The sequence below is a fragment of the Episyrphus balteatus genome, chromosome 1 (assembly GCF_945859705.1).
Source record: "Episyrphus balteatus chromosome 1, idEpiBalt1.1, whole genome shotgun sequence".
Taxonomy (NCBI): domain Eukaryota; kingdom Metazoa; phylum Arthropoda; class Insecta; order Diptera; family Syrphidae; genus Episyrphus; species Episyrphus balteatus.
In genome coordinates, this window is record NC_079134.1 from 116,051,928 (window position 1) to 116,065,168 (window position 13,241).

Genomic DNA, 13,241 nt, shown 5'->3' on the forward strand with positions numbered 1-13,241 from the left:
AAACAGGGTTTTATGGTTTTTCTAATAGTTCCCATGGCTAAAACTGCACGAAATGGGACCACACTGCAGCCACCAGCTTTCCACTACAAAAAGAATTATCGAAATTGGTTCACTCTGTCCAAAGTTATGCGGTAACAAACATAAAAAAAAAAAAAAAAAAAAAAAATACAGACGAATTGAATACCTCCTCCTTTTTGGAAGTCGGTAAAAATTACTTATGCCCTAAGTGTTTCGGACGTTCATATAAGCATTTTTTTGTAGAAATCGGTCTCTGCCCCAAGAAATAAAGTTTTATTTGATTTATTTAAGACCCACAATCTTAATATAATAATATATCAATCACATTGATGCTATTTCTAGACCCCTAAAGTCGTTTTGAAGAGATCACCACCATTTCGAGGAACGTTTTTCCAGTAGGTACTAATTTTTGGGGTTTTGCGGTAAATTGAAAAATTTACATTTTTGTGCTCTGCCCGTTCATGAACCGACAAATTATGGCTAAAGCGAACATATGAGCATGAAATTTTTATCATAAAACAAAGTTGATTTTTTAAGAATTTTGTCATCGAAATTTCCCACCTCCATGATTTTGACCCTTATGCATTTGCATAAAAAAATTAAATAACTTTTTTAAAGCCACTATTCAACAGTTATAACATTTTTTTAGAAGAATTATTGCGTATTTTTTTGTACCGTATTTTTTTTTTTACATTTTGCACCGAAAAACGAATTTCTATATTTTTTCGAAGAAAAAGTGCAACATGTATAAAAATGTTTAAATGCTTTAGGTAAGTCAATTTATTGTAGAAAATTATAAAAAAAGAAATTTATAAAATTCATTCATTCGTGGTTGTGGTAACCGAAAACGCGAATTGATAAAATTTGAAATACACTGAACAAAAAACAGCTAATATTTTCTAAACTGGTGGCGATAGAAATTTTTTCTATTTGGTTTTAGTACAGTCATAAGTTTAGCGTTCAGCCATTTCAGGCTTATCCATTTTTTACCGGACACTCTGTATAATATAATATTCGAAATAAAAATTTCCCATGAAGCATTTGCATGAAATAATAGCCCCCTTAGTAGAAAAAAAAATACTGACTACTGCGAATTTTTTTTTTTTTTTCAGTTCATACAAATTTTTACCTTCGTTTGTTATCACTAGTTTCTTCAAGGAAATCAGCAATTTTTGTCTAATCACACACACACAATTACAAAAAAAAATTACTCTCATTATGTTACATAACTCCAGGAAAAGGAGTAAAAATTTAGAGTACTCCCCAATAGAGTGAAGGAAAACGACATAAATGATTAATAAATGAAACTGCGGCCCCTATTACGTTTATCAAATATCAACACGATATTTGATATTAGATCTGTTTAATGAAGAAAAACCTGGACAGAATAGATCAGAAGTAGGGATGCAAACGATACATCGATGTTTTCAAAACATCGATGTTTTTGTTAAAAACATCGATGTATACATCGATGTATACATCGATGTTTCTTAAGCCGATACATCGCCGATACATCGACGTTAAATCTGCAAAACATCGACATCGTTCATTTTGTTACTCGTTTTTCTTTTTTTGCATAATAACAGAACTTGAACTCTCAAACTCAATCTTTTTTGTCTAGTGTTCAAAGCTTCAAAGTTTTTTTTTAATGTTTTCATTCAAAAGACTGTTTCTGTATGTTCAGAAATCAAAACGCGACCATCAGAGGCGTACGTTGAGTTGCCGGGGCTCCGGGACAATATTAATTTTAAGGGGCCATTTCGACATTTTTTTAAAAAGGATATGTATACGCCTTTCTCTTTTTTTGGGGGCCCCAGAAGTATTATTTGTTGGTCGCTTAGATTATTTTAGTAGCATTTTTTGAGGTCCCTGAGGTAATATTTTTTCTACTTTATTTATAATAACAGTTTCCTTCTCTGCATTGTCTCCAGTCAGGGCCCTAGCGTCAGTTGGGGCCTCGGGGCACCGCCCCGCTTGGCCCAATGGTGTGTACGCCTATGGCGACCATTATTGACATGCTTGTGAGTTACGTTCAGAGCTCTGAACGTTAAAAAAATTGATTCCATTTGATTAGAATTGATGGTATTTATATATAAATAAAAACGAAAATCGTATTAAGAAAATATGTTTCATTTTGTTGATAAATTTGTCTGTTTTGTGGTACCTAAAAATTGAATTCAACTTAGGTTTTTGGGTTTTAAACAGATAAGACATAAATATTTTGTTCTTTAGATACAGTAGAACGTATTTATGTCCAACAAAAAAAACATCGGGAAAACATCGATGTATCGAAGATAGAACCGATGTTTTTTTAACATCGATGTTGTAAATAAAACATCGATGTATTCAAACATCGATGTTTTTTTTAACGATGTTGCATCCCTAATCAGAAGAGCACAAGTGAGTGAAAACTGTAAGAACAAGTAAGAACAGAAATGATCAGCTACCTGTTTTATATTTTTGATAGTTTCCAATCAGCTTTTAATTTTAATTTTAAAATAAAAATAGTGCAAGTCAATCACAGTGGATACAATTTCAATTTTTTGAAAACAAAATAAAGAATTCCTCATCAGAATTTTGCGAGAAATTTTTACTTGAGTGTATGGAGGATTCCAGCAGTTTTATTTTCACTTCCTCGTAAAGTTCGTCAACAACCGGAATGATGAGTTTGAAGATTTGGCAATGATGTTCGTAGGGCAAGATGACAGGAATGCGATTTCTCTCTACTTGAGTACTTGGAAGAAATTGTACCATCATACACCGGAAAAGATTTTAGTACCCATTTTCCAGTTACTCGTTTGTCCATTGAGTACACCAGTTTGGAAGCTGGCAAAACTTTTTCTTCTCAAATACATATTGGTCTGTTTTTGTGGTTCGCTGGGGGTGCTCATATAGAGATATAGGAGACAGATTCAATCTCTCTTTGGGTACAGTTTGTCGAATAATAAATCGTTCACTACGCTTTTTAAGCAACCTCTCCTATGTAGTTATTTGATGGCCCACAAATGAACAAAAAACAGAAACTGATATCTGGATGCGAAATAAGACTGGTATTCAAGGAGTTATAGGTAAATATTTTGTAACTTATTGCAAACTCATTGATGGCACTCATGTGCGAATTGATCCACTTAAGCTAGCCAAAGACGATTATATAGACCGAAAAAACATTCAGCCCTATCGGCAATCTCACGTGAGAAATTTCGCCGGGAGTAGGTTTTCTCTCCCGGGAATTTTTCTCCTTATCGGCAATCTCCATCGGAATTTCGTTTTCGGGAAAGAAGTACAGCCAACTTAACAAAATAAAAAAAATCTTCGAACACATGTCTTCGAAAGTTTTGACAACTCTTATTTGATTGTATTTGGTACAAAAAGTAAAACAATTAAAATTTTAATAGTCAATTTTTATATAATTTTTCTTTGGTGCTGATTTTTTAGTTTTTATTCAATAAGTTTTTTTTTTTTTATTTTTTACCCAATTTATTAATTTGTTTCTTCAGATGAACTTGTAATTAGTTTTGTGTTGGTTATTTATTAAAGAATCACAACTCTTCATCCGTGGTTTCTTAAGCTTTGTTTTTTTTTTTTTTGACATGATAAACAAATAACTAAAATAAATTGAAACATTCCACATTAACTAATACTCTCGGAATGGTCTCCTCCAGTTCCATGCTTTTTTTAAAGTTTTCATGAGTATGTTTTATTTTTTTTTATATGGGTACCTACTCTTTTTGCGTGATCCAGTTGCAATATTATTTGCGTTTTGTTGCCTTAAGGAAGTAAATACATAATTTAATATTTTTTACAGAATATTTTGAAAGAAAAACACGTACATTTTGGCTTCAAAAAATCTGTTCCCTATAAAAAATATGATAGAAATACTTCGTGGGAGAAACTTCATTCCCGATAGGTATTTTTGTGTGGGAATTTTTTCCTAGGAAATTATTCCATTCAAAAAGTATTGCCGATACCGATTTTTCGAATAAGAGAAATTTTTCCAGGGAAATTGTATTGCCGATAGGGCTGAATATGAGCATATGTTTACAAGCTATTTGCAATGAAAAAAAAAAAAAAAACAAATCACTGATATGTTTGTTGGCTGCCCAGTGCATGACAATAGAGTTTTGGAAAACTCTGATATATATCCACAGCTTCCAAGCTTATGTGGTGATTCATTTTTGTTAGGGGATTCTGCATATGCTTGTTCAAAGCAAATAATAACTCCTTATCGGGATAATGGTCATTTGTCAACAAAGCAAAAGTTTTTCAATATAGAAAACTTAGTTCTGGCAGACTCGTTATTGAGCACACGTTCGGACTATTGAAACAAAGATTTAGGCAACTGTACTATTGCAAGTTAAGAGGAATAGAGAAACTTTGTCATTTTGTCCGTGCATGTGTTGTATTGCATAACCTTTGTGGTGAAGATGGGCTAAACTTGGAACAAGTAACAGACAAGGAAGAAAACTCAAACCCCACAAATCCAACAGATACAACGGATCAGCAAATAGGTTCAAATTTTCGAAATCAATTATGTGAGATAGTTTACGCTGCATATCATAACATATAAATAAAACGTTTTATTTGAATGTACCTACAAAATTCTTATATCTCCAAAAAGTACATGAATATATTTCTGCAATTAAACAACATAAATGAACGAACTTAAAATTTTTTATTTCGTGTAACAAAACAAAACATCTGTGATGCGTTCTTTTATTCGACGATGTTAACTATTGTTAACAATAGTTAACTTTCATCGTTCCTAAATGAGAAAAAAGTTACAAAGTGTAACATCGTGACGTCACAACATCGTTCCTAAATCCAGTGTTGAAGTGTCAAATAGTTACATTTTGTTACTTTTTCCAACTCAGCTTCTGGACTTGAGTTTCAATGTTAATCTGTCAAACACAACTAAATGGGGAAGAGAGGGGATGATGTGAGAAGAGAATTTCTTGTTTGTTTCCATATTTGAAATTATTGAATGCATATTTTTGTTTCAATTTGCTTAGAATTCAATTAAAAATAATTATTTCAGTACCAAATTAATTTTTTCTTGTTTATTCATTCATAAAATTAATCTCAAAAATTTTTCTTTTGACAGATCAACAAAATGTAACATTTAGTCGTTCCTAAATCAAAGTTAACATTGTGTAACAAAATGTAACAAAAACAAATACAACGATTTTTTTGACATAACAACAATAGTTAACATTGTTCAATAAAAGAACGGACCACTGTGGTGCGTTCTTTTATTCGACGATGTTAACTATTGTTAACAATAGTTAACTTTCATCGTTCCTAAATGAGAAAATAGTTACAAAGTGTAACATCGTGACGTCACAACATCGTTCCTAAATCCAATGTTGAAGTGTCAAATAGTTACATTTTGTTACTTTTTCCAACTCAGCTCCTGGACTTGAGTTTCAATGTTAATCTGTCAAACACAACTAAATTGGGAAGAGAGGGGATGATGTGAGAAGAGAATTTCTTGTTTGTTTCCATATTTGAAATTATTGAATGCATATTTTTGTGTCAATTTGCTTAGAATTCAATTAAAAAGAATTATTTCAGTACCAAATTAATTCTTTCTTGTTTATTCATTCATAAAATTAATCTCAAAAAATTTTCTTTTGACAGATCAACAAAATGTAACATTTAGTCGTTCCTAAATCAAAGTTGACATTTTGTAACAAAATCTAACAAAAACAAATACAACGATTTTTTTGACATAACAACAATAGTTAACATTATTCAATAAAAGAACGGACCACTGTGATCTGTACATATTGACATATGCAGATACATAAAACAGATACATAGAAGCAGAAAGGTAAACTTAGTTCTACTGAAAAGGAATAGCAAAGACTCTTTTGGAAAATATTTGTCACAAAGATACAAAAATTCTTTTACAGGTTTTTTGTACATCTTTGTTGCAAATATTTTTCAAAAAGTTCATTAGCTATGCGTTTTTATTTTCAATGTCCCTTCGCGCTGAACTTTTAATTTTCCATTGCGATAAACATTTTTCTCGTTATTTTCTTTATTGTTTTTCATTTCTTTTATCTTATTTTCTTTTAAACGGAGTTCCATCCATTCATGCATCTCTTTAGCCACCATTATTTGTCCTAACAGGACGTCGCGGTCGGTCGTCGGGGCTCTTGAACGGAAGTCTCTACTGGAAAAGATTCTGCGCACACATTGCCATCGTCTGTTATGAAGGACTTCCGGTGCTGAAGGCATTACTGAAATGATTTAAAATGCAGTTGCATACATGTTACTGTGCGCAAATACTGCTCCTTACCATTAACATTCTGGTTTCCAATTCCAGTTTCTTGGATGATTTGGTCGTTACTTCTGCCTCTACTAGATGCGCTGCCTAATCTATAGGTAGGCACAATTGCAGCTCTCTCCACCATTATATCCATAAGGTCACTGAAATCATTCACAATTTAGTTTTTTTTAATACAAATTCCTTAGACACTCACTCTTCATAGTTATCCGATTCCTTCCATTTTTTTGTTTTTTGTTGTGTATCGTTTTTTTTTCTTGAAACTGCGCTCTAAGCTTTTCTACTTTCTCTCAATTTGAAGTGGAGAGAATACACAACCGTATTCTTCCATCTTCTTGAGGTAAGCCCACAATTTCCGCTTGGAGCTTAGTTCAAAGCGTTTCCCTACCTGAGGGAGGGCCTCTTTATAAAGGAGTTTACAGTCCTTTTCCAGCCAAATAACTTTAATTTTTCCTTTTTGGAGCGGAGAATTTAAAACAAAATCCTGTTCTAAATTTTCTGATTCCGCTAATTTTTGGTTAAATAGCTGAGTGCAAAGGTCTTCATCTGTAAATTATAAATTTAAAACATCAAAGATGTATCAAAGACAAAAGAATTACTCACTGTTTTCTAAAACACCTCCTGTTTTATGTGAACATTGTACGGTCAATGTATGGCCATTCGCAGATTAAATTTCAATTTGGTAATTTTCCATTTAAAAAATTTTTTTAATGTATTTTTTTAAGGATTGAATTGAAAAAATTTGTTTGATCGAAAAAAAAAACAGTAAATTGGCAAATGATATTTTGGCATTTGACAGTTTCACAAAGCTGATGCACCAAAAAAATAGGAGCAGAAAAACTTGAACTAAATTCCTAGAAAACTTTGTACCAACATATAAATATATAATACAAAGCTGGAAAACTCCATGAAACACAAAATGACAGATTGTAGAACAGTGTGGGGCAAAGTTTTCTTTCATGGAAAATACAAACCTGTACTTTTTGGATCTTTTCTATTCGGATCAGATTCATTAAACAGGTGATTCCGTGATTTTGAAAACGATAATCGAATCGATGATAATCGTTTTACAGTTTGAGAATCTTTAAAGCTATTTTAAGTCAATTCTGATTCAATATTTCCTAAATAGTTTATATAAATAAAAGTTTCCGTATCCTTAGAAGTCGTAATAGTCTAGGTGATTTAGTAGTTGCCTCTTACTCGGGTGTCCGACGTTCGAATCCAGAATTTGAAATTGTTTTTTTTTTTATTTTCTCAATAATCGAAATAAACGATAGCTAAATAGGTCTCGTTTTTGGAGAATTTATTCGTTTTTGGATGCAATATTTAATTTTTTTACGTGTTTATTAATTTATTCCAATCACCGATTAATTTGCAAACTCCGCTAACAAAAAAAAAATATTAATGATTAATTTCTACAAATTACCATAATGTTAGAGTAAATTATTTTAATATGTGTATCGAAAAACTATTCGTTTTTTAATACAAGATATAGTATGTTGAACGGCGGCCGTTGTTTAAATTAATAGTTTCTAATACTAAAACGAACGCTTCTTTGGATAGGCGAAAGTTTTGAAAAAATCTGTGAGAATTATTATCAAAATGATTATCAAAGACAAAGGATTTGATTTGTCTCTAAATTGTCTTCTTAATCGTATCGTACCTATATAATTTTTCAATATTTTCATTTTCCAAAATTAATGCGTTTAAACGTCGAAGAATTTTGCTATAGCTGGATCAATATGAATTTTTTAAATGACCCAAAAGTCAAAACTTACATACATTGAATATAATTTTGGAAAATGCGTAATGTTTTGTTACACATATTAAAGTAATTTACTCTAACACTATGTAGTGGAGTAACTAAAGCTCAAAAATTGGCAATATTAGGGAACCCGGCAGAACAGCTTAGATTTTGATGATCTTTTTTTTCAAACGTCGGTAATTAAAAATACTTTAAAGTCTATAGATTAAAAATTGCCGGTGTTGCCGTTTTGATTTTTTAAATTTAATTGAAGATTTTTGTGAACAAAAACAAATTTTTTTCAAAAATTTTTCTTAGATTTCATAAATTAATTGATGCCAAAAGATTGTCTAGGAAATTCAAGGAAAAAAAATATATAGGAGTGGGGGACAATCTTCCATAGTTCAAGCGATAGATGCAATTTTCTTATTAATTGACTTCAAACACAAAAAAAAATATTTGAACACAACGGCAACACCTACCATATTCAAATATACATTTTTTAAAAGCTAGAAGCTTAGTCATATATGTAAAATTAAAATTAAGTTAATTGAATGAACGGCTTTTGAAAGAATTTTAATTGAACTCAGATTTTTGAAAAAAAAAATTATTGAAAAAATTTTAACATGTCGTTTTTTAAACTTGGTCGTTATATAAAATGCATTTATTTTCAAATTTTTTTGGCCGCATTTATTATGATTTCAAATTATAAAAGGAAATGTCAATATATATTACGGTTTATGAAAAAAATTAAAAAGTATTTCATTTTCGAAGAACTTTTTTTTAATAAAAGTTTTGAAACAAAATGTAACTTATTTTTTTTGTAAGTTCAACATCTAAACATAAAATTATTTTTATTCATTTAATAACCCTTACTGTTGAAAGTTCAATAGCAAAAATTTAAAGTTCCTATTTACCACAGTCTTTGAGAAAATTAATTATTTCAATGCAAAAATTCAGTTTTAATAAAAAAAAAAACATTGAAATTGAAGTAATTTTTCATTTTTTTTCAAAAGTGCGATATATTTTACCTTTTTTGCTTCGAAATTCAACTGATAATATTTATGGCCAAAAATTTTTTTTAAATAAATTCATATTTTATTAGAAAAAGTTTGGAAAAAAGTCATTTTAAATTTTTCTAATAACATTTTTTTTTTAATTCTGAGTTTGAGGACCATTTTTTCAAAAAGTCTTGATTAAATTTAGTGGATTTAAATTTAAGAGATAAGAATGAGCTTCTGGCTTTTTAAAAATGTATTTTAAAATATTGTAGGTGTTGCCGTTGTTTTCAAAATATTTTTTTTGTGTTTGAGGTCAGAATGTTAGAAAATTGCATTTATCGCTTAAACGATGGAAGATTGTCCCTTACTCCTTTATACTTTTTTTCCTTAAATTACCTAGAGAATGTTTTGCTATCATTTGTTTTATAAAATTTAAGCAAAAAAAATGGTTTTGTTAAAAAAAATTAATTTTAATTTTAAAAAACAATACGGCAACACCGGCAATTTTTAATCTATAGACTTTAAAGTATTTTTAATTACCTACGTTTGAAAAAAAAAATCGTCAAAATCAGAGCTGTTCGGCCGGGTTCCCTAATAATTTGCTTTAGTTACTCTACTAATGGTTATTCGTAGAAATTAATCATTAATATTTTTTTTTGTTTGTGGAGTTTGCAAATTAATCGGTGATTGGAATAAATTAATAAACACTTTAAAAAAATCAAATATTGCATCCAAAAACGAAATAATTCTCCAAAAACGAGACCTATTTAGCTATCGTTTATTTATTGACGATTATTGAGAAAATAAAAAAAAAAAAAAACAATTTCAATTTCTGGATTCGAACCTCGAACACCCGAGTAAGAGGCAACTACTAAATCACCTAGACTAACACGACTTCCAAGGATACGAAAACTTTTATTTATATAAACTATTTAGGAAATATTGAATCAGAATTGACTTAAAATAGCTTTAAAGATTCTCAAACTGTAAAACGATTATCATCGATTCAATTATCGTTTTAAAAATTACGGAATGACCCCCCTGACCTATTTATCAACAAAAATTGCTAAAAATCAATTTTACCACCGAATTCAGAAGATAAAAGTTGCTGAACCACGGATTAAATATTTGTACAACTTGCCATTATTGTGTCGTTTTTTATTGGTTTGCTTAATTTTTGTTTTTTATTAAACAAATTCCTTAGACACTCACTCTTCATAGTTATCCGATTCCTTCCATTTTTTTGTTTTTTGTTGTGTATCGTTTTTTTTTCTTGAAACTGCGCTCTAAGCTTTTCTACTTTCTCTCAATTTGAAGTGGAGAGAATACACAACCGTATTCTTCCATCTTCTTGAGGTAAGCCCACAATTTCCGCTTGGAGCTTAGTTCAAAGCGTTTCCCTACCTGAGGGAGGGCCTCTTTATAAAGGAGTTTACAGTCCTTTTCCAGCCAAATAACTTTAATTTTTCCTTTTTGGAGCGGAGAATTTAAAACAAAATCCTGTTCTAAATTTTCTGATTCCGCTAATTTTTGGTTAAATAGCTGAGTGCAAAGGTCTTCATCTGTAAATTATAAATTTAAAACATCAAAGATGTATCAAAGACAAAAGAATTACTCACTGTTTTCTAAAACACCTCCTGTTTTATGTGAACATTGTACGGTCAATGTATGGCCATTCGCAGATTAAATTTCAATTTGGTAATTTTCCATTTAAAAAATTTTTTTAATGTATTTTTTTAAGGATTGAATTGAAAAAATTTGTTTGATCGAAAAAAAAAACAGTAAATTGGCAAATGATATTTTGGCATTTGACAGTTTCACAAAGCTGATGCACCAAAAAAATAGGAGCAGAAAAACTTGAACTAAATTCCTAGAAAACTTTGTACCAACATATAAATATATAATACAAAGCTGGAAAACTCCATGAAACACAAAATGACAGATTGTAGAACAGTGTGGGGCAAAGTTTTCTTTCATGGAAAATACAAACCTGTACTTTTTGGATCTTTTCTATTCGGATCAGATTCATTAAACAGGTGATTCCGTGATTTTGAAAACGATAATCGAATCGATGATAATCGTTTTACAGTTTGAGAATCTTTAAAGCTATTTTAAGTCAATTCTGATTCAATATTTCCTAAATAGTTTATATAAATAAAAGTTTCCGTATCCTTAGAAGTCGTAATAGTCTAGGTGATTTAGTAGTTGCCTCTTACTCGGGTGTCCGACGTTCGAATCCAGAATTTGAAATTGTTTTTTTTTTTATTTTCTCAATAATCGAAATAAACGATAGCTAAATAGGTCTCGTTTTTGGAGAATTTATTCGTTTTTGGATGCAATATTTAATTTTTTTACGTGTTTATTAATTTATTCCAATCACCGATTAATTTGCAAACTCCGCTAACAAAAAAAAAATATTAATGATTAATTTCTACAAATTACCATAATGTTAGAGTAAATTATTTTAATATGTGTATCGAAAAACTATTCGTTTTTTAATACAAGATATAGTATGTTGAACGGCGGCCGTTGTTTAAATTAATAGTTTCTAATACTAAAACGAACGCTTCTTTGGATAGGCGAAAGTTTTGAAAAAATCTGTGAGAATTATTATCAAAATGATTATCAAAGACAAAGGATTTGATTTGTCTCTAAATTGTCTTCTTAATCGTATCGTACCTATATAATTTTTCAATATTTTCATTTTCCAAAATTAATGCGTTTAAACGTCGAAGAATTTTGCTATAGCTGGATCAATATGAATTTTTTAAATGACCCAAAAGTCAAAACTTACATACATTGAATATAATTTTGGAAAATGCGTAATGTTTTGTTACACATATTAAAGTAATTTACTCTAACACTATGTAGTGGAGTAACTAAAGCTCAAAAATTGGCAATATTAGGGAACCCGGCAGAACAGCTTAGATTTTGATGATCTTTTTTTTCAAACGTCGGTAATTAAAAATACTTTAAAGTCTATAGATTAAAAATTGCCGGTGTTGCCGTTTTGATTTTTTAAATTTAATTGAAGATTTTTGTGAACAAAAACAAATTTTTTTCAAAAATTTTTCTTAGATTTCATAAATTAATTGATGCCAAAAGATTGTCTAGGAAATTCAAGGAAAAAAAATATATGGGAGTGGGGGACAATCTTCCATAGTTCAAGCGATAGATGCAATTTTCTTATTAATTGACTTCAAACACAAAAAAAAATATTTGAACACAACGGCAACACCTACCATATTCAAATATACATTTTTTAAAAGCTAGAAGCTTAGTCATATATGTAAAATTAAAATTAAGTTAATTGAATGAACGGCTTTTGAAAGAATTTTAATTGAACTCAGATTTTTGAAAAAAAAAATTATTGAAAAAATTTTAACATGTCGTTTTTTAAACTTGGTCGTTATATAAAATGCATTTATTTTCAAATTTTTTTGGCCGCATTTATTATGATTTCAAATTATAAAAGGAAATGTCAATATATATTACGGTTTATGAAAAAAATTAAAAAGTATTTCATTTTCGAAGAACTTTTTTTTAATAAAAGTTTTGAAACAAAATGTAACTTATTTTTTTTGTAAGTTCAACATCTAAACATAAAATTATTTTTATTCATTTAATAACCCTTACTGTTGAAAGTTCAATAGCAAAAATTTAAAGTTCCTATTTACCACAGTCTTTGAGAAAATTAATTATTTCAATGCAAAAATTCAGTTTTAATAAAAAAAAAAACATTGAAATTGAAGTAATTTTTCATTTTTTTTCAAAAGTGCGATATATTTTACCTTTTTTGCTTCGAAATTCAACTGATAATATTTATGGCCAAAAATTTTTTTTAAATAAATTCATATTTTATTAGAAAAAGTTTGGAAAAAAGTCATTTTAAATTTTTCTAATAACATTTTTTTTTTAATTCTGAGTTTGAGGACCATTTTTTCAAAAAGTCTTGATTAAATTTAGTGGATTTAAATTTAAGAGATAAGAATGAGCTTCTGGCTTTTTAAAAATGTATTTTAAAATATTGTAGGTGTTGCCGTTGTTTTCAAAATATTTTTTTTGTGTTTGAGGTCAGAATGTTAGAAAATTGCATTTATCGCTTAAACGATGGAAGATTGTCCCTTACTCCTTTATACTTTTTTTCCTTAAATTACCTAGAGAATGTTTTGCTATCATTTGTTTTATA

At 29.5% G+C, this 13,241-nt stretch overlaps 1 long non-coding RNA gene and 1 pseudogene across 2 annotated transcripts; one reads left to right on the forward strand and one right to left on the reverse strand.

Moving 5' to 3' along the window:
* The first annotated feature begins 2,827 nt into the window (after window positions 1-2,827).
* On the forward strand, window positions 2,828-5,247 carry LOC129910212 (putative nuclease HARBI1; annotated as a pseudogene).
* A 6-nt stretch (window positions 5,248-5,253) lies between these two features.
* On the reverse strand, window positions 5,254-8,606 carry LOC129905502 (uncharacterized). 2 transcript variants are annotated; one of them, XR_008770611.1, is made up of 4 exons: window positions 6,911-8,606; window positions 6,504-6,853; window positions 6,320-6,450; window positions 5,254-6,260 (listed from the first exon to the last, which is right to left on the reverse strand). It is a non-coding gene; the product is annotated as an uncharacterized LOC129905502 (long non-coding RNA). The 2 variants fall into 2 exon arrangements; XR_008770610.1 differs by having other exon boundaries at window positions 6,504-8,597.
* Between the last annotated feature and the right edge of the window lie 4,635 nt (window positions 8,607-13,241).